General features: G+C 37.7%; 1 protein-coding gene and 1 pseudogene across 3 annotated transcripts in view; one reads left to right on the forward strand and one right to left on the reverse strand.

Annotated features, from left to right (window-relative positions):
* The window catches only part of Gria4 (glutamate ionotropic receptor AMPA type subunit 4), a 403,578-nt gene that overhangs the window by 17,290 nt on the left and 364,131 nt on the right, over nt 1-22,157 (forward strand). The gene's annotated exons all lie outside the window — the stretch shown is intronic.
* LOC126491721 (40S ribosomal protein S26-like) lies at nt 4,997-5,342 on the reverse strand (annotated as a pseudogene).

The following is a 22,157-nucleotide window of genomic DNA, read 5'->3' on the forward strand; positions in this document are numbered from 1 at the left end:
ACACGGAAACTGTATTCTTTCAAACACTGCCTGGCCCGGCTAGTTCCAGTTTCTTATTGGCTAGCTCTTACATATTGTTCTAACCCATTTCTAATATTCTGTGTAGCCCATGAGCTGGCTTACCAGAGAGGATCTTAACCTGCGTCTGTCTGGAGTGGGAGCATCATGGCGACTCACTCACTCAGCTTCTTTTTCCCAGAAATCTCCTCTGTTTTCTCCACCCACCTAAGGGTGGGCCTTATCAAGGGGCCTAGGCAGTTTCTTTATTAATAAGAAATCACTCCCACATCAACTTTTAGATTAAAAACTTTGAACTGTTGCATCAGTGCAGAATTCATTTCCTTCCTTTAGGGAAGGAGAACCCAGATTGAATTTCTGCACTGTGTTTCTTGGAAAGCTTGTCTAATGGTTTCGTCATCTGTTTCTCTTTTCCTAACAGGCATAGGGACCATACTGTGGTTATATATTGGTTTTTTGAGACAGGGTTTCTCTGTGGTTTTGGAGCCTGTCCTGGCACTAGCTCTGTAGACCAGGCTGGTCTTGAACTCACAGAGATCCGCCTGCCTCTGCCTCCCAAGTGCTGGGATTAAAGGCGTGCGTCACCACCGCCCGGCGGTTTTGGATATTTGTAGCATATTTTTTATACTAAATCTTAATGTTTCCTTGATTTCTTCTTCTCTTTATGACTCTCACTTGTCATCTGATTAAATCCTATTGCCTTTACACTCAACGTTTATCACATATTTTCAACTTCTTCATTAATTCCACCAACCACCACTAAGTCAATGCTGCATCATTGTGGCTTTCACCGCAATTACATGCTTCTACATTGTGTCCTGCATCAATAATATACAGGCGTCTGTGTGTATATGTGTATGTGTGTATGTGAATGTGTTTTTGTGAATATCCATATGTATTGTGTGAATGTTGTATACATTTGTGTCCATGTATCTGCTTCTTGCGTTCAGGTCCATGTGTATATTTGTGTGTGAAAGTGTAACTACCCACAAGTTCCCAAGCATGTGTGTAGAAGTCAGAGAACATCCTTGAGTGTGAGTCCTTGCCTTCCATCTTACTCAAGGCAGGGCCTTTTCTGTTATCAGAAGTGCCTGCCAAGAGAGCTGGACTGCTTGTTTTGGGGAATCTCCTACCTTTGCTCCCACATGTAAACACTTGAGTTATAGACCTGTGCTACTGCCGAGGATTCATGTGGGTGCTAGGGATTCAAACTCAGGTCCTCACACTTTATCTTTTGAACCATCTCCCCAGCCCTTTCAATCTACTTTATAAGCCTGCAGCAAGAGGGCCCATCTGAATTTACAAATCAAAGGCCACCTGCAGCTTTTCCTTATCTTTTGTTCTCTTTAGCATGCTGGGTACTCCTTCTTCTGTCTTTGCACTTTCTGCTCCTTTCCTGCAATCCCCTTTCCAGTTGTTTGCTTAAAGACATTGTTATGAACCTTCAAGATTCAGAGCATATGGGACTTTTAGAAATACTGCCCAGCATATGCCCCAAATCACAACTACACTTACACTCTGTACCAGAACATTAACCTAATAGCTACCGGAACTTGTCAAAATTTTAAGCATTAGTTCAAAACTTTTATATTTTGCAATCTACATTTCACACCAGAATAAGATCTTTCAAAGCAAAGGATGTTGTTAAATGATGGAAGCACATCTCATATAGTTCCTGGCACAGTGTGAGAACAAGTGAGAATATGCATACACGAGTGGGTGATCTCCTTGCTAGTCTTGCAGGGCACTCTTCTTAAGCTCATTAGGAATTTTCATGTGGCACTTTTCATAAAGCAAGGGAAAGGTGTAAAAAGAATTAAGCTGATACAGAGAGGTGATATGCATTTTCTTTGTTTTACATATTTATTTTGTTTTTATTCCATCTGACTTCTAGAGTGAGCTAAGGAAAGGAATATGTTTTTGGGGGAAAGTACAGGATCATAGTCAGATCATTCTTTGACAAATTTTAAACTAATAGAAGAGCACTTCAAATTGATTTATAACATTGGGTATCAGGCTAACAGAACTTGAAATGTGGATTGAAACCACTTTAAAAAATGAAAGAGCCCAGCTGGAAAGGTCAGGTGAACTAAAGAATACATACTGGAAAACCCACTTTGCAGACACTGCCTCTTCCCTCAGCACATCTGAAAGTTCATAGAAGTAGAAGATTTCTGAGAAAAGGGCATGTTCTTAAAATGTACAACGTCTCTCACGGAAGGGCTTCATCACCTCCATAGCAACTTTTGGCATACATTTCCTGACAACTTACTTTTTAAATTTTTTTTTATAATCCTTTATTCCCCTGTTGTTTGAAATGAGCTTATTCTTGAATAAGTTCTAAATATATCTGTGGAGGTGTCCATTTTACCTAGTCAGGTTTAGAAGCATTCGCCCCTTCTTCCTTACAGAAGATTTAGATCCAAGAGAAATATATTAATTTTCGTTTGGAAATTTTGCATGCCTCTTTCTTAAAGAGAAACCTTCAGTATAAAAATATTTCTTTTATTGCTGAGACAGCTTTTGAGAGACGAATTGATATTCATATCTACTGTTTAATGACATCATTAGCCACTAATTTTTTTTAAATGTTTTTCCTTGATTTGAGAAGGCAACACTACACATTTTCTCTGGTATGTATATTCTAACTTGCATTGTTTGTGCATGTTTGTGAAGGTGCCTGTAGTCTATAAAGCTATAAGTGACAATAAGAGCAGGAGAGGTGTTGGAAAACTATAAAAGGTCACTAGATCCGTGAAAGGAAAGGTGGTTGCACAAGGAAGTATAGGGCAAACACATCTCAAATAAATCTTGTTTGAAAATATGAGCTATCATGAGACTTAATTCTTTGTCTTCCTTAGCAGACAGAGGTCAGATAGGTGATTGCAACATAGACATAAAGAAATGGCTTATTATAGACAGCTATTAGGAAAATAAACAATAGGCAGAAATAGAGACACATTTCATTGGTACTTTATATACTGACAGATAATATGCAGTAGCTAGATAACTGATATATAGGTGACAGGTAGATAGATTCATATGTAATAAATGGGGGATATACATATATATAACATGTATATATGTTTTGCAGATAATGTAGTAACATATATGATATATGATACACTGATATATACCCTAAACAAGAAAGCTTATTTAAAATTGATGTAACAGTTTAAAAATCAACTTGTCATAATTGATCCAAATCCATTAAAAATTCTAGACATGAATGTTGAGGAAAGCTTTACTTGACAGTGTTTGTTTGAAGAATGAATCAGTAGATTAGTAAAAACTGTTGGACACAAAGACCGTGCTCCATGAGAGCTCTGACTCATGACAATTCTGACTCTAAGAGTTTTCTTTCTACACATAGATTATTTATGTCTTTTTATTGATATTTTCTTCTGTTTTTAATTGTTTTCATTGAGCTATACGTTTTCCTTCAGTCCTCTCCCCTTCTACCATCTCCTATGATTCACATACTCCCAATTTACTCAGGAGATCTTGTCTTTTTCTACTTTCCATGTAGATTAGATCCATGTACATCTCTCTTAGGGTCCTCTGTGTTGTCTAGGTTCTCTGGGATTGTAAATTGTAGACAGTTTTTTCTTGTTTTGTGTTTAAAAGCCACTCACGAGTGAGTACATATTATATTTCCTTTTTGAGTCTGGGTTACCTCTCTCAATATGGTGTTTTTCAGATCCAGCCATTTGCCCACAAATTTAAGAATGTCATTTTTTTTCCTGCTGTATATTACTCCATTGTGTAAATGTACCACATTTTCCTTATCCATTTTTCATTTGAGGGGCATTTAGGTTGTTTCCACATTCTGGCTATGACAAATAATGCTACTGTGAACATAGTTGAGCACATGTCCTTATGGAATGATTGAACATCCTTTGGATATATACCTAAAAAGTGTAATTGCTGGGTCTTGAGGTACGTTGTTTTCTAATATTTTGAGAAATCTTCATACTGATATCCAAAGCAACTGCAAGTTTGCTTCCCAACAGTAATGGAGGAGTGTTCCCTTTACCCCACAACCTCTCTAGCATAAGTTGTCATCAGTGTATTTGTTCTTGGCCATTCTTACAGGTGTAAGATGGAGTCTCAGAATTGTTTTGATTTGCATTTCACTCCTGGCTAAGGATGTTGAGCATTTTCTTAATTGTCTTTCAACCATTTTAGATTCCTCTTTTGAGAGTTCTCTATTTAGCTGTGTACCCCATTTTTATTGGATAATTTGTTTATTTGATGACAAATTTCTTGAGTTCTTTGTATATTTTTGAGATCAGTCCTCTGTCCAGTGTGATGTTGATGAAGAATTTCTTTTTCCTTTCTGAAAGCTGCTGTTTTGTCTTGTTGACCGTGTGTCCTTTGCTTTACAGAAACTTCTCAGTTTTAGGAGGTCCCATTTATTAATTATTTCTCTCAGTGTCTGTGCTACTGGGGTTATATTTAGAAAGTAATCTCCTGTGCCATTGCAATCAAGTGTACTTCCCACTTTTGATTCTATGACGTTCAGTATAGTTGGTTTTAGGTTGAGGTCTTTAATTCATTTGGACTTGAGTTTTGTGCATGGATCTCGATATGGATCTATTTTCATTCTTCTACATGTGGATATTCAGTTAATCCAGCACCATTTGTTGAATATGATTTTTTTTTTCCATTTTATATTTTTTGCTTCTTTGTCAAAAAGCAGGTGACCTGTTGAGTCTCTGGGTTTCCTTGTCTGTTGTTATGGTCCTCTTCATTTCTGATATTGTTAATTTGGATCTGCTCTCTCTTCCTTTTGGTTAGTTTGGATAAAGGTTTGCCTGTTTTGTTGATTTTCTCAAAGAACCACCTCTTTCTCTCATTGATTCTTTGTATTGTTTTCTTTGCTTCAATTTTGTTGATTTCAGCTCTTTTTTTTTTTTAAAGTATATGCCCCATTTTATTTTTCCAAGGTGTTTTCTTCTGTCTTTATGAAGCCTCTTTACATGGGCTTTGGCATAGATCATGGTGCAGCACCAGCCGGTCTAAATCGTGGTGGGGGTGTTCGGTCCTTCCAAGCTTCCCGGGATCGATTCCTGACCACCTTGCTATGAGTAGCACAGCTCACAGTAATGCAGCTTGACATAGAGTGTGGGGAGCACATAGGCGTCTAAGACACTTCCTTCAGATATGTCCCTGATGGCAGCAGCTTCTACATTGTTCCTAATGATGAATTTCTTAATGGCTTTGTCCTTGGGCACACAGTGAGCGCAGTCAGTGCAACGAGTTGGTTGCACACAGCCGCGGCCCTTTTTGACATGACTATTGTTTCTCCTTTTTTTAATCATCTTAGAGCCAAGTCCCAAAAGCTGATTGCAGCTCTCAAATTAATTATTTCCTCTGGTCTAGGCCTTCTGGATGAATTTGCTTCTTTTTCTTCTAGAGTTTTTAGGTGTTCTGTTAACTCACTAGTGTTGCCTTTTTCCAGCTTCTTTATGTAGGCATTTAGTGCTATGAACTTTCCTCTGAACACTGCTTTCATTGTATCCCATAAATTTGGGTATGTTGTGTGGTCATTTTCATTGAATTTTAGGAAAACTTTAATTTCTTCCTTTATTTCTTCCTTGTTCCATTGATGTTTTAGATGAGCATTGGTTAATTTCCGTGTGTTTGTGGGCTTTCTGAAATTAATGTTGCTGTTGAATTCTAATTTTAGGCCATGGTGTTCCGGTAAGATATATGGGGTTATTCCATTTTTTTTTAATCTGTTGAAGTCTGCCTTGTTACCTGGTATGTTGTCAATTTTTGAAAATGTTCCATGAGATGCTGAGAAAAAGTTATATTTTTTTTATGCTTTGATGGAATGTTCTACAGATCTCTGTTATGTCCATTTGAGTCATAACATCGTTAGTTCCCTTATATCTCTGTTAATTTTCTGTGGTAGACCTGTCCAGTGGTAAGAGTGGGTTGTTGTAGTTTCCCATTATTAGTGTATGGAGTTCAATGTGTGATTTAAGCTTTAGAAGTGTTTCTTTTACATTTGAGGGTATTCTTGTATTTGGGGCATAGAATTCAGCATTGAGATTTCCTCCTGATGGATATTCCTCTGACTAAAATGAAATGTTCTTCTTTGTCTCTTTTTATTCATATTAGTTTGAAGCCTATTTTTTTTTTTTTTAGATATAAGAATAACTACACCAGTTTGCTTTTTAGGTCCATTTGCTTGGAAAATATTTTTACAACCCTTTACTCTGAGACGATGAATGCGTATGAGGTTAAGTTGTGTTTTTTTGTATGCAGCAGATGGATGGGTTCTCTTTTCATATACAATCCGTTAGCCTGTGTCTTTTTATAGGTGAGTTGAGTCCATTTATATTAAGGGATATTAATGACTAGTGATTGCTAGTTTCTGTTATTTTAGTTTTCATTGTTGGTGATGTTATTGTGTGTGTATTTTCCTTCTTTGGAATGTCCTACTATGTGATCATCTATTGTCTGTGTTTTTGTGGATGTAGCTAACTCCCTTGGGTTGGAGTTTTCCTTCTAGTACTTTGTGTAGGGCTGGGTTTGTGGCTAGGTATTGCTTAAATCTGGTTCTGTTATGAAATATCTTGTTTTGTCCTTGTATGGTGATTGAAAATTTTGCTGGATATAGTTGTCTGAGCTGGAATATGTGGTCTCTTAATGTCTGCATAATGCTTGATCAGGACCCTCTGGCTTTCATTGTTTCCACTGAGAAGTCAGGTATAATTCTGATAGTTCTGCCTTTATAGTTACTTGACCTTTATCCTTTGCAGCTCTTCATTTTCTGTCTTCATACTGTATGTTTATTGTTTTGATCATCATGTGGCAAGTAGACATTTTTTGATCCAGTCTATTTGTTGTTCTGTAAACTTCTTGTATCTTCATATGTATATTTTTCTTTAAGTTGGGAATGTTTACTTCTCTGATTTTGTTATATATATTTTCAGCCTTTGAGTTGGACTTCTTCTTCTATTGCTATTATTCTTAGGTTTTGTATTTTCATGGTGTCCAATATTTCCTGGATACTTTGTGTTCAGCTTTTGTTATAGTTAATGTTTTCTTTAACCGATGAGTCTTTTTCTTCTATTTTATCTTCAATGCTTGGGATTCTTTCTTCCATCTCTTGTATTCTGCTGTTTGCTCTTTATGCTTACATTTGTGGTTCTTGATTGTTTTTTCATATTTTCCATTTCTGGAATTCCCTCGGTTTCTGTTTTTGTTGTTGTTGATTTCTTTCAATTTTTTTGTTTGTTTTTTCCTCCATTTCTTTGAGATAATTTTTCATTTCCTCTTTAAGGGACTCAAACATTCTCCTAAAGTTATTATTTTAGGTCATTTTCTTCTGCTTCATCTATATTGGCATGTTCAAGTATTGCCTTTGTAGAATCACTTGTTTTTGTTGGTATAGTACTGCTCTTTGTGGTGTTGAATGTGTTCTTACCTTGTCTACCCATCTTTTCATCTGATTGGTACAGTTGGGTCTGTGTCTCTGGTGGTCAATCTTCCAGGTGCCAGTGGATCCAAGGCTCAGATGGTTGCTCCTCATGGTGCAGTCAGGGCCACAATTCCAATTACTTTGCACATTGCTCAGCATTCCTGGGGATTGCTCTGCAAACTCAGAGGTAATTTAGTACTGCTCCCGTGGAGGTCGCTGGCTTCAGACCTGTTTTCACAGTGATCCCTCAGAGATCTCTGACTAGGGCCTGCTCACTCATACCTGCTTCTACAGAGGTTTCTGCCTCAGGCCTGCTCAGGAGGAGGTTGATATCTCAGGCTTCCTCTGATGGAGATTGCTAGCTTAGGCCTGTTCCCTCAGATGTCCCTGGCTCTGGCCTGCTCCTGAAGAGGTCCCTGGCTTGGGCCTAGTCCCACAGAGGTCTCTGGCCTGCTTATTTGGCAGTAGCTCCCATGTACCTACTTGAGCTCAGGCCTGTTACTGCAGATTTCCCTGGCTCAGACCTGCTCCTTTGGCAGTTGCTCCCTTGTACCTGCTTCTGAGGAGCTTGCAAGGGCCAGCTCTAGAAGAGGTCCCTGAATCAGACCTGGTCCTGTAGAGTTCTCTGACTCCAGCCTGTTCCATCAGCAGTCCTTGTCCTCTTTCTTCTGTTTTTAATGCAAGGGCTAGTGCCACAGTAGTGGAAAGAATGAAGTATTCTAGACAGATGCAAGAAGGCTGTTATCAAAATGTTCCAATGATATATGAAGCTGATTGATGCTTAAGTGCCTTTTAAATGCTTCAGGAATATAGTGGCATATAGATCTGGCACAACAGTCCTGGCTGACATTCAGTTAAAAACAAGTGCATTGGGTTATCATGGAGGCACTGTGTCTCTAAACTCTGCGAAGATACTTTTCAATTCTTGTTGATGAATGTTACTTAAAAATATGTTTAGTTGGTCCTAATCCTACTGTTCTGTAATCCACTCCTTTTTTTTTTTCTCTGAAGCACGAAAGTTTGGGGGAAGAAAATTCAGAAATTATATAATGATACATTTAAGCCTTGAAAATGATATGAGGATACAATATGTACTGGAGGCAAACAAAACAAGGGTAAAGGTAAAGTGCAGAGGTATTTTGGATGACTCTGAGGAGGAGAAATGTGTGTAGAGAATAAGGAGTGGTTGGAGGCTTGGCAGACTGTGTAGACCAGAGATGATAGTACTGTTAGGGGAGAGGTTTAATGTGGAGGATTGTGGACTGCTCTACAGGCTGGGAGATGATGTGATTCCTTATCCTAGAGCAGGAAACAAGAGTTATTTTAAGCAGTTCATAAAATAATTACGTGTGTGTTTTAGGAGTCACCACAGCTCTGCTCTGCTCATCATTCATGTGTATAGCAAGGCCTGTTCCACTCTCATACAATCTACTGCAGTAAGCAACAGCTTCCTGTACATGAAATGTAATTTTGCTACTCGGTTGCTTCTGGGAGAGCTGTTACTGTATGTATTATGTTCACAATTTTTCAGTGAGAACTGTAACAACCAACAACCAATACTTAGTTTGTAACACAAACTGTATGTCCTTGCAACTGCAAGCCTGGTCTTTTCAGACCACACAGACTGTAAGAGATCTGGCTGTGTTAAGAAGAAATAAAAACGAAGGCAAGAAAAGTGGAAATATAATCAAATACTCTACAACGTAATATTGATGCTGGAGAATGCAGCAAACTCCTCAAGTATTAAATTTTGTGTGATCTTTTGAATTGTTTTGCTGGAAAATAATCATTTCTTTAGCTGGTGCAAACAATGTATGGCATAATATTGACTTAACTACATCATCACATATTGTATAGAAATAAGAATGAATTTCTAAAGAAATGAGTTAAATAATAATAAAATTTGCAGTTATTTTTTATGTGTGTATATACAGTACCACATCCAAACATTCATGCAGCCCTCAAAAGAGAACCTGGTCATAGTCATACATAGAATCTGTAAGGTGATTATTCATTTCTTGAAAATAGCAATGAGTTAGCAGAGTAGACTGGGTACCTCTTTTAACCTCAGGACTCAGGAGGTAGGTAGATCTCTGTTAGTTCCAGGCTAACTTGGTCTACATAATCAATTCCAATATAGCCAGGGATATATAGAAAAACCCTGTTCACAAACACATGGATAAAATCTTTCATGTATATATTTTTGTCCAAAGTATTTTTCTTTTCTTTTACACTTTTACTTCCCAATTATCTTCCTCAACGTCCTCTGAAATGGAACCCTCTCTACTTTCATGTCCTCTTTTTGCTTGTGAGGAGACTAATAGTGGATAATTTCCAGGATCACGGATAACTTACCAGTAGCTGTATCGTTAAAGACAATGATCCCTTCTAAGTCCTTGGAGAGAGGAGAATGTGACTAACATCCTCACCAATGCATTTTTTTTTTAGAAATCAGACAATATATACATAAATCTATGAGCATATATATATACATTTGAAAATCACTTGACATTCATATATATAAAGACACACATACATACCATAAAAAGCTCTTATATGCATGCATTTTTTTCTTGTTTTTGTTTTTTGTTTCCTTTTTTTGTTTTTTTTTTCTTTCTTTTTTATTATTACCTAAAAAATACCAATCCAAATATCCACTCCCTTCCCTCCTCACAGTCCCCTCCACCTCCCTCCACAGATCCTTCCCCCACCTCTCCAATCCTAAGGGAGTGCCATGCACTCCACCCTGTGGAAAGTTCAAGGCCCTCCCCACTACATCTAGGTTGAGCAAGGTTTTCATCCAAAGAGAATAGGATCCCATGAAGTCAGTATATGCAGTACAGACACATCCCAGTGTCACTATCAATGGCCCATCAGTCTACCCACTTCAGAGGGGCTTGGTTATTCCTATGCTTGTTCACTCCCAGTCCAGTTGGAGTTGGTGAGCTACCATTAGCTCAAGCAAACTGTCTCAGTGGATGACCTCCTCGTGGTCTTGAATTCCTTGCTCATACTCTCACTCCTTCCACTCTTCTACTGGATCTTGGGAGCTCAGTCCTGTGCTCCAATGTGGGTCATTGCCTCTGTTCCCATCTATTGTTGGATGAAGGTTCTATGGTGATATTTAAGATAATCATCAGTCTGACAACAGGGTAAGGTCAGTTCAGACAACCTCTCCTCTATTGCTTAGGGTCTCAGCTGGGGTCAACCCTGTGGGTTCTTGGGCATTTTTCTGGAGTCAGGTTTCTTGATGACACCATAATGGCTCCCTCAATCAAGATATCTCAATCCTTGCTCTCATATCTGTTCTTCCTCCATCTTGACTATCGTATTCACTCAAATACTCCTCAAACCCCCTTCTCCCTTTCCTTCTACTCTCTGCCCCCCTGCTCCAAAATTTTTGTCTGATTCCCATTTCCAGGTGGGTCTATATATGTTTTTCTTTATGTTTACCTTTATTACTTAGCTTCTCTAGGATCCTGAACTATAGGCTCATTGCCCTTTGTTTATGACTAGTATCCATTTATGAGTGAGTACATACCATATTTGTTTTTTGGGGGGTCTGTGTTACCTCACTCATGATAATCATATTTTTATGCCAATACCAAGCTGTTTTCATTACTGTAGTTCTGTAATAGAGCTTGATTTCTGGGATGGTAATGCCTCTGGCAGTTCCTTTATTGTATAAGGTTGTATTGGCTATCCTGGTTTTCTTGGTTTTCCATATGAAGTTGAGTGTCATTTTTTCAAGGTCAGTGAAGAATTGTGTTGGGATTTTGATGGAGACTGCATTGAATCTATAGATTGCCTTCAGTAAGATTGCCATTTTTACTATGTTGATCCTTCCTATCCAAGAGCATGGGGGATCTTTCCATTTTCTGGTATTTTCTTCAAAGACATAAAGTTCTTGTCAAATAGGTCTTTCACGTCATTTGTTAGTGTTATCCCAAGATATTTTATGCGATTTGTGGCTATTGTGAAAGGTGATATTTCTCTGATTTCCCTCTCTGCTTCTTTATTCTTTGTGTATAGGAGGGCTACTGACTTTTTTTAGTTGATCTTGTATTCTGCCACTTCACTGAATGTATTTATCAGCTGTAGGAGTTCTCTGGTAGAGTTTTTGGGGTCACTTATATACACTATCATATCATCTGCAAATAAAAAATGTTTAACTTCTTCTTTTCCAATTTGAATCCCCTTGATCTCCTTATTGTTGTCTTATTGCTATTGCTAAAACTTCAAGAATTATGTTAAAAAGATATGGAGAGAGCAGACAGCCTTGTCCCAGATTTTAGTGATTGCTTTGTCTCCCCATTTAATTTGATGTTAGCTGTTGGCTTGCTGTATATTGCTTTTTTTATATTTAGATATGATTCTTGTTTTTTGTTTTTTGAGAGAGGGTTTCTCTGTATAGTCTTGGAAGTGTGTTACAAGGAGGGCCCTTTTGTTCTTCCTGCCTAGCTTAGCCCCCAACATACCACACAGAAACTGTATTCATTAAAACACTAGTTGGCCCATTAGCTCTAGTTTCTTATTGGCTAATTCTTACATCTCAATTTAACCCATTTCTATTAATCTATGCATCACCACGTGACTGTGGCTTACCGGCCAGATACTAACCAGCATCCATCTCAGGCAGAAGATTCATGGCCATGGCGACTCTCACTCTGCTCTTCTTCCCAGCATTCAGTTCTGTCTTCTCTGCCTACCTAAGTTCTGCCCTATCAGGCCCAAAGCAGTTTTTTTTTTTAATTCATTAACCAATGAAAGCTACACATGAACAGAAGAACCTCCTACAGCTGTCCTGGATCTCACTTTGTAGATCAGATTGTCCTTGAATTCACAAAGATCTGCCAACCTCTGCCTCGCAAGTGCTTGGATTAAAGACATGTACCACCACAGTATATACAAGTAAAGTTTTAAAAGATCTAATGATCTTTTCTATCAGGAATGGCTAGCTTCCAAGAAGCTTCTTCTCTTGACCTATGAAGATATATGTAAATAGTCTTTGCTTTGTTTTGATTTATTTTTTAATCAAACTTCCTTGAGATGTTTCATATCATTTTGAGATTTTTCCAAGATGTACATTAACAAGTACTTTCTAAAATATGAACAGAAAAAAATAAAAAAATAAAATATGAACAGTATTTATGTGAAAGAGTAAGATGTCTTCTTGGGGCAGTACTTTACTCAAGGGAGCAGAGCACAGGGTAAGTGCGAGCTTTCATTTTAAGCGTACGTTTGCTTTTCTCATGTTTTAAACTTCTGTTTGCCCTTGACTTTCATATTGCTTATAAATTAATAATGACTAATTATTGCTTATAAATATTTCAATTTCCTTACAAGTTTTAAAATTTGTTAACAATTTCTTTTTTCTTTTAGAATAGTAATTTATAGCAAAATACAGAACTCTTCAAATATTTGAAATGAGTACTAAGAAGAGAAAATTAACTAAAATTAAATTCCTATGAACATAATTTTTTTAGTTTAAAACTTGTTTACACTTTTTTATTTTTATTTATTTATTTATTAAAAATTTCTACCTCCTCCCATTTCCCTCTCACTCCTCCCACTCCCCCTCCTCCCTCCCTCTCCAGTCCTCAGAGAAGTCAGTGTACCCTGCCCCGTGAGAAGTCCAAGGCTTTCTCCACTCCATCCAGGTCTAGGAAGGTGTGCATTTAAACAGACTAGGCTCTCACAAAGCCAGTACATGCAGTAGAATCAAATCCCAGTGCCATTATCATTGGCTTCTTAGTCAGCCCCCATTGTCAGCCACATTCAGAGAATCTGGTTTGATCACATGCTGTTCAGTCCCTGTCCAGCTGGCCTTGGTGAGCTCCCATTAGATCATTGACACTGTCTCCATGAGTGGATGCACCCCTCGTGGTCCTGACTTCCTTGCTCATCTTCTCACTCCTTCTACTCTTCATCTGGACTGTGGGAGCTCTGTCCAGTGCTTCAATGTGGGTCTCTGTCTCTATCTCCATTCATCGCCAGATGAAGGTTCTATGGTGATATGCAAAATATTCATCAGTGTGGCTATGGGACAAGGCCAGTTCAGGCACCTTCTCCTCTGCTGCCCAAGGACCTAGCTGGGGACATCCGCTTTGACACCTGGGAACCCCTCTAGAGCCAAGTCTCTTGCCAACCCTGAAATGGCTCCCTTAATTAAGATATCTTCTTCCCTGCTCCCATGTTCACCCTTCCTCCATCTAAACCATCCCACTCGCCCAAGCTCTCCCCAACCCTCCCTCTTTCCCTTCTCTCAACCCCTCTCCCCTTCCCCCCACCCCACACTCATTCCCATGCTCCCAACTTTTGCCCGGCAATCTTGTCTACTTCCAATTTCCAGGAGGATAATTATATGTTTTTCTTTGGGTTCACCTTATTATTTAGCTTCTCTAGGATCACAAACTATAGGATCATGGATCATAAACTATGTCCTTTGTTTATGGCTAGAATCCACTATTGAGTGAGTACATACTATATTCACCATTTTGGGTCTGGGATATCTCACTCAGTAAAGTGTTTTCTATTTCCATCCACTTGCATGCAAAATTCAAGATGTCATTGTTTTTTACTGCTGAGTAGAACTCTAATGTGTATATGTTCCATACCTTCTTTATCCACTCTTCCATTGAGGGGCACCTAGGTTGTTTCCAGGTTCTGGCTATTACGAATAGTGCTGCTATGAACATAGTTGAACAGATGCTTTTGTAGTATGATTGGGCATCTCTTGGGTATATTCCCAAGAGTGGAATTGATGGATCCTGAGGTAGGTTGACTCCCAGTTTCCTGAGAAACCACCACACTGATTTCCAAAGTGGTTGCACAAGTTTGCATTCCCATCAGCAATGGATGAGTGTTCCCCTTACTCCACATCCTCTCCAGCATAGGTTATCATTGGTGTGTTTGATTTTAGCCATTCTGACAGGTGTAAGGTGGTATCTCAAAGTTGTTTTGAATTGCATTTCCCTGATTGCTGAGGAAGTTGAACATGACCTTAAGTATCTTTTGGCCATTTGAACTTCTTCTGTTGAGAATTCTCTTTTCAGTTCAGTACACCATTTTTTAATTGGTTTATTCAGAATTTTAATGTCTAGTCTCTTTCTTTATATATTTTGGAGATTAGGCCTTTGTCAGATGTGGGGTTGGTGAAGATCTTCTCCCATTCAATAGGTTGCTTTTTTGTCTTAATGACAGTGTCCTTTGCTTTACAGAAGCTTCTCAGTTTCAGGAGGTCCCATTTATAATTTCTTATTTGAAAAATCAGAATATAAGTACTGCAATCTTGAGATTTTTTGAGTATGCTAGAAATATATAGAATAAGTTGGTAAATAGAAAAATAGGTTTTCTTTGGATTCTAATTTCATAACAATATAGAAAAATGGAAAAATTCTAAAAGCGTGTAACAATTCGTTTCATTCACAGTTTTTTGCTTTTCATTTCATACATTTCTGAATCTGTTACTTGTTTACGAAAAGTATGTATTTATACTTCGTTTAATTAATTATGGCTAAATTAAAAAATATTTCTTAACAATGCCAATAAATATAGTTCATCTTGCTGTATCAACAAGGGAAAGTGAATTAGACTCTAACGCATCTAATTATTAGAGACATCTCAGTTAACCAATATTAGGGCTATATGACAGAAGATGTTGCTCACTTAGCAGTTACCATAGCACTGTTTCTGCTTACATACATCTTTCACTTCAAAATATAAATAGCAGTTTTTTGTGTGGTGTTGTGCATTGAACTTAAGGCCTTGAGGGTGCTGGGTAAGTGCTCTACTACTGAGTTATATTCTCAGGCTCTGGCCAAAACTGGGATTAATGAAATGAAGTTATTGTCATTCACTGATGTTAGTTCAGGTTTAAAATATAAGTAAATAAAGATTAGGATCAAAGCATTTGTCATTGCCAATTGAAAATTGTAGCTTTCTCGGGTTCTAGGCTTGACTTTCAATGTATTTTTTTCATTCTCTAGGACAGCCCATGAATCAGGTGATGGATTATGGATACCTGGTTGCTTACTATGGAGAGTTTTTTTTGTGACCACCTGGATGTTTGAGGTTCTACTTTTTACTGTCCCTATGCCATTTTGATTGCATTGCTGTAATATTTACATTGAGTTTTCTAACCCCTCTTTAATGTGAACTGCTTGATGAAAAAGATGATAATGCATTCATAATGAATTCCTTCCTAGTGTTTCATGAATGATAACACTAAATTAATGCCCAGTAAATATATAGAAAGAGTGTGGAGGAAATTAGTATTTGGTTAGATGCTGCAGCCAACCTAGCTGTGGTCATCACAGCACCTGGAAAGGAGGGTAATGGTAAATAGAGATACCAGACTCTGGGGTCACTTCAAGAATGAACAATTTTTATTGTTCCCTTTGCTGTTTATATAATGTTTAGATAGCTGCTAGAGATAGCATTGCAGGTAAAGCCTGATCAAACAGTATCTTTGACTTCATAACTGAGTTCTTCCTTTAGTATGTCCCTGCTCTTGTGACCTTGTTTTGTTCCAGAGGATGTGCGTCTTAATTTCTGTTTTGTACCTGCCAGTGTTTCTCAGTCACAAGCACATGTGAGTCATGGTTTGTGCTTGAGAAAGGATCCAGGGAGCATCTGGATCCCACCAGTTAGATATCACTGTTTTGATACAATGTTATGTGCCTTCTGAAGGTATTAATCACAACAGATTATATGTTAGCACTGTTATACAAGAAGTGAAAAGCAAACTTTCATGAGCTTCTACATCTGACTAGAGGAATGGTGAGGGATACTAAGTGACAGTACCAATTTAAATACGTTGTCTGGAAAATTTGGAACCACAAAGACCTCTAATGAAAGTTTGAAAGTCAGAAGTTCTCTCATTCAACTTGTCATCCAAACTTGGTTTGGATTTTCTTGTCTCATGAGGATTATTTGAAACTATTTTCCTCATATTGACAAGATTTCTGGACATGGAGAAGATATGCCAAGTCTCCATTTAAAATTATGATCCAAGTTTCAAAAACAAAAGCATTCACATTCTTACCTCTTGTGTTATTACTAACAATCACTAGGACCTTCTAAAATTACCTCAACTTCTGTTAATCTCTGACAATCCCCCATGTATACAGTACTGAATATAAATCTACTGCATGGTGCTTTGTTCCTGAGTGGTGTATAACCCAGTGAAGACCATCAGCAAACTCGCAGCCATGTGACAAACACTAGGCTGCATTGAGAAAAAGCCAACATGCTCTACTAAGTTCATCTCTCTCTCTCTCTCTCTCTCTCTCTCTCTCTCTCTCTCTCTCTCTCTCTCTTTTTCTCTCCTTCTCCTTCTCTCCCCCCTTTCCATATTACACACACCCCATTTCTCTTTTCCTTGTTGTCCCTTAAAACTCTTCTGTACATATCCCTCCTCTTCCCTTCAAATTCATGACCTCATTTGTCATTGTTATTGCATGAATATGTGTATTTGTATATACATATATTAACAAATATAACATGTTAACTTCATACCATGTTACTTGTTTTCAGGGCTGATGATTTGACACTGGACAGTCAACTGGTGTGCTCTTTCCTGGGGAGGGTCACCATTCCCTCTTCCTGCTTTCTTCAGCTGCCTATAGTTTGTTGTGTAGGGTTGAGACAATATCCAAAAGTCATCCTCAGAGATAACCACTAAAATAGATAATTCCTCACAGGTGTACCCAGAGCCCAATCTCTCAAAAGATTCTAGATTCTGCCAAGTAAAGAATTAACACTAACCATCAAAGTGTCATTCTGTAGCTCAGGCTGTCCTGATACTAACTATGTAGCCCAGGCTGGGGCTGCTCCTTTCTCAAGCACAATACCTGGCTCCATTCTACAGTTAACAGTTACCCCACTTCGTCTACTCTTAAGAATCTTTCTTGGTCACAGCTCTTCATCTGTCATTCAACATCCAGGCTCTTCTCTTTGGCACTTCAACCTATTAATTTTAAACACAATGTCACTACCAGAAGAAGACATGAGAGCAGAGCAGTGAGCTCCAGAAACAATAGGCTAAAGGTGGAATGAGAAGGTAAGAAGATATGAGATAAAGGGAACAATGTCACTGCCAATCAGGAAGAGTAAGTTCTGGTTTTCTACATGAAGAATGAGAAGAGCTGATAGTATTGAAACACAGAGTTCAAACAGGTAGGAAAGAACACTTTGAACACACTCACTGCTCACTACAAAGAAGTAAAAGATGCTTGAGTTAATGGTATACCTACTGCTTCCACTGATCACTACACAGTCTATAGACATACCAAATCATTACCCATAGCTGCTAAAGAATAATTACCATCATCTTAATAAAGATAACAGTGAAAAATGGGAAATAACTGAAAATATCCAGGTCTAAAAATAACTGAAAAATGCTATTTTTAGACCTTACTGGGATGAAAATGATTGCCATCACACCTAGACAAATTCAGGTATATTCTATATTGAGTCTCATTCCTAATCTTAAAATCAGTCTAGTAGCTAAAAGACTAGATGTCAGGCTTGCTAGAGATCTTGCTTACAAAGTTATTATTACACTGTTACATATGCCAAGTTGAAAATTGCTGTGTGTTAGAGTACTCTAGATGACAGAACAATGGAAGGAAGGAAAGAATACATGCATACATACATACATGCACACATATGTATGTCTAAAATATATGCACACATATGTATGTGTGCATGTATGTATGTATGTCTGTCTTTAAAAATGTCTTCTGCTTAGTCCATCAAAGGCTGTCTAACATTGATAAGGCTGAGAACCCTGAGGCTAGGTGCCCAATTTGGTGCTGAAAACCTAGAGCATACAAGGAAAGCCATTGGCCTTCAGTCCATGCTAGCAGCAGAGCTATAGTTTCTGATATCAGCTAAAGAAAATGGCATTAACTAAAGGAGTGGCTGTGGTGACAAAGCTCACTATCCAATTTTCAGTGGCAAGCTGGTGAAAAGCACAGGCTTTCCCATGGAGCTTCTTTCATCTTGGCTGAAAGATGAAAGAAGAATGTGCCACAAATAACCCTGGCATGAAATTCATTTACTGATAGTCCTAGAAATTTATCTATTAGTCCAGTTTGGATCTAATCAAATAGACAATCTAATTAATGATCAAATGCTGTGTCTAGGATGTGCCTACTCCTTACCCAACTAGCAGTTTCCAACACAAAACTCCCGACTCCAGATTCTGTCCTGAGCTTCACTCATGTGAAGGGATAACTGTTTTTGAAATCTAAGATTCGGACAGTGTGTAGATATGTTATTTATATTGTTATATCATGTAACACATAGGAAAATACTTTCTAGAATTATTGAATGATTTTTGGATACAAATCTTTCAAAGTTCTTTGCTATGATTAGGTGAACTGTAGTAAAGCCCCAGTAGCATTCATTGAAAAACAGAAAGTAGCTGTGTACATGTGTATTGGTTCAGAATTTTTAAAATAGTCATCAAGAACCTCAACAACATAGAATGTTTTTGATGGAGGAAGGTCACTGGCTAATACAAAAACTGGCTTGGCCCATTTTATTGGTTAGAACATAGGTGGGTGGAGTAAACAGAAGAGAATTCTGGGAGGAAGAGGAAGTGAGGTCAGACCCAACAGCTCTGCTCTCTGGACGCCATGCTCAGCTCTCCCAGGCAGCTCAGACCCAGGATGGACATAGGCTAGAATCTTCCTGGTAAGCGCACCTTGGGGTGCTACAAACAATTATTAGAAATGGGCTAGTTCAGGTGCGAGAGTTAGCCGAGAAGAGGCTAGATAGAAATGGGCCAAACAGTTTTTAAATGAATACAGTTTGTGTGTTGTTATTTCGGGCATAAGCTAGCCAGGCAGCTGGGGTGCTGGGGACGCAGCCCCGCCGCTCTTATTTCAACAGGTTTTAAAGTACTTGGACTTAAAATTATAATTCTTATACCTTTATCTTTCCTTTCTTAAATATTTGTAATAAGTATATATTTTATCCAATATTGTAGCATACTATTTGAAGTATTCTCTGAAATAATGATACTAGAGAGTTGAAATTATCCTTAATTTTCTATGGAACACAAAATAAAAGTGTGAAATTGAAGATTACTTCTCTATAAAATTAACTGCTTCTGAGGAAAATAAGATGCTACTATTTGAATTACAAGCATTCTGAAAATCTTTAAATGTGCAATCTGTGACTTGGAAGAAAAAAAATCTCGTTTTTTTTGTTCGTCTTTTAAAGAGGAAAGATAACACAGCAAAGGTCTTGCAGTAGATAAATGGCAGCTTGTCATAAGTGTCCAGTACAAGAGTTTGCATTCTATACTTCATTGGTTTTACTTTAGGAAAATAGGTATAATAAAATTGAGATAGGAATTATGGAAATTGCTTTTTGTGTAGGGCTGGAATTGTGGCTAGGTATTGGTTAAATCTGGTTCTGTTATGAAATATCTTGTTTTCTCTGTTTATGGTGTTTGAAAGTTTTTGCTATGTATAGTACTCTATGCTGGCATCCATGGTCTCATAATGTCTGCATAATGCTTCTGGTTTTCATTGTTTCCATTGAGAAGTCAGGTGTAATTCTTATAGGTATGCCTTTATATGTTACTTGGCATTTTGCCTTTGCCACTCTTAATATTCTGTCTTTATTCTGTATGTTTAGTGTCTTAATTATCATGTGGTGAGGGGACTTTTTTTTGATACAGTCTATTTAGTGTTTTGTAAGCTTCTTGTAGTTTCATAAGAATATCTTTCTTTAGGTTGGGAAATTTTTCTTTTGTGATTTTGTTGAGTATATATTCTGTGTATTAGAGTTGGTCTTTTCCTTCTTCTATCCCTATTATTCTTAGGTTTGGTCTCTTCATGGTATCCCATATTTTCTGAATATTTTGTGTTAAATTTTGTTAGATTTAAATTTTTGTTTGACTGATGAATCTGTTTCCTCTATTGCATCTTCAATACCTGAGATTCTTTCTTCCATCTCTTATATTCTGAAGTTTATGTGTGCATTTGTGGTTCCTGATTGTTTACCCCTTTTTCTATTTACAGAATTCACTCAGTTTGTATTTTCTTTATTGGCTCTATGGAAATAAAATTTTTAACAAGGGAAATGCTCCACTAAGGGCATGTTTGTGGGATTCACCAGGGTGAGTTTAGACTTGAATTCTTGTCATTTCACAGACCATTAAAGACCCAAGAAGAAGATTCTTCCTTCCACACGCAAAGCCCAGGGATGAGTCCAGATAGAGACTCCATCTATGCATGTTTAAGCCAAATTGTTCCCTCCAGGGACCCTCACCATCACTGCACATGGTGCTGAACTGAAGATTTTGGCCTTATATATAGAACAGTCTGAACTATCTTTTTGTACTTTTCCTTAATGTTTAAGTATGACAGTAAATACTAATATTATTTATTTTAGTCTTTTCCTATAAATTCAAAGTCTGACAAAACAATATCCTCATATAGTTTAAAAACAAGAAGTCATGAATTGAGTATTTTTGTGGTGATGTAGAATGCTACTTCGAGTCCCAGAGGTCTGAAATTCCATTTGGACTCAGAGGACCTTTTTTTTTTTTTTTCTTTTTTGAGAAAAGGAAAAAAAAAAGTTTCTGCTTCCTCCGAGCCTCCCATTTCCCTCCCCCTCCTCCCACCCTTCTCCCCTTCCCCTCACTCCTCTCCCTCTCCCCCCACTCCTCTCCCCCTCCCTCTCCAGTCCAAAGAGCAGTCAGGGTTCCCTGCCCTGTGGAAAGTCCAAGGTCTCCATCAGCTCCTCATTGGGACCTTGGGAGCTCAGTCCAGTGCTCCAGGACCTTTTACCATGCAAATGCACAGCAAGAATTCAAATACTTGCTCTTATCTCTCAAGTACATTTATAGTCATGAATGTAAAATAAGAGCTTTGCAAAGCAATGCTAGATGCTTCCAATGCCATATATAAAAGACAAACTTTTGTTTCTTAAGTGAAGTTTGACTGTGTGGTCTCTCATATGAGAGAACTAATAGTGTAAATTTTTCACTTAAATAAAAGCAGCTATTGCTCATAAAGTATGTACTTCAAGCCAATGCTAAAAAGCGTCACAAACCTGTGTATTGTATAGTCTTTTATAATCACCACTTCTTTCTAAAATATCATTTAAGGATACTTTTTTATTTTTACATAATGTTCAAGGTCAGACTCTATTAAAGGTCACTTATATTTTATTCAATATCTCACTTATTTTTCTTAGCCCACTGGTACACATACCAACAGAAACCATTCTGTATCTTCATCACAAATAGAATTACATAATGTGCATGAGCAGTAGCAGGATTAGATAGTACCATCTTCTTTTTCCTGGTCCCTAAATCCATTTTGAAGCCATATGGTAACTCTTCTAAGATTTGACAAGGTCACTGTACACATATGCTTTGGAAAGAGTGTGTTTAGTTAGTCCATGAGCTCTTAGTAGAGAACAGCCATAGAATGGAAGCATGGAGGGACAGGATCCCTTAACTACAAATGCCTAATTCTAACTAAATTTGACTAGGTCTAAACTAACGCTGCCATTCAATTTTCTCAGTCATCAGTCTCTTGACCTTTCAATTATTTAAATAGAACAATTCTCAAAACATAGATGTTGAAACTGATGATATTAGTTTTTATAATCTAAATCTTAACTGTAGACACTAAGGAATTTAGATAAAATTTAAGGTAAAATCTACAAAAATGCT

Source organism: Alexandromys fortis, unplaced genomic scaffold (genome assembly GCF_014885135.2).
Source record: "Alexandromys fortis isolate MF-2015 unplaced genomic scaffold, M_Fortis_MF-2015_v1.1 scaffold_255, whole genome shotgun sequence".
NCBI lineage: Eukaryota > Metazoa > Chordata > Mammalia > Rodentia > Cricetidae > Alexandromys > Alexandromys fortis.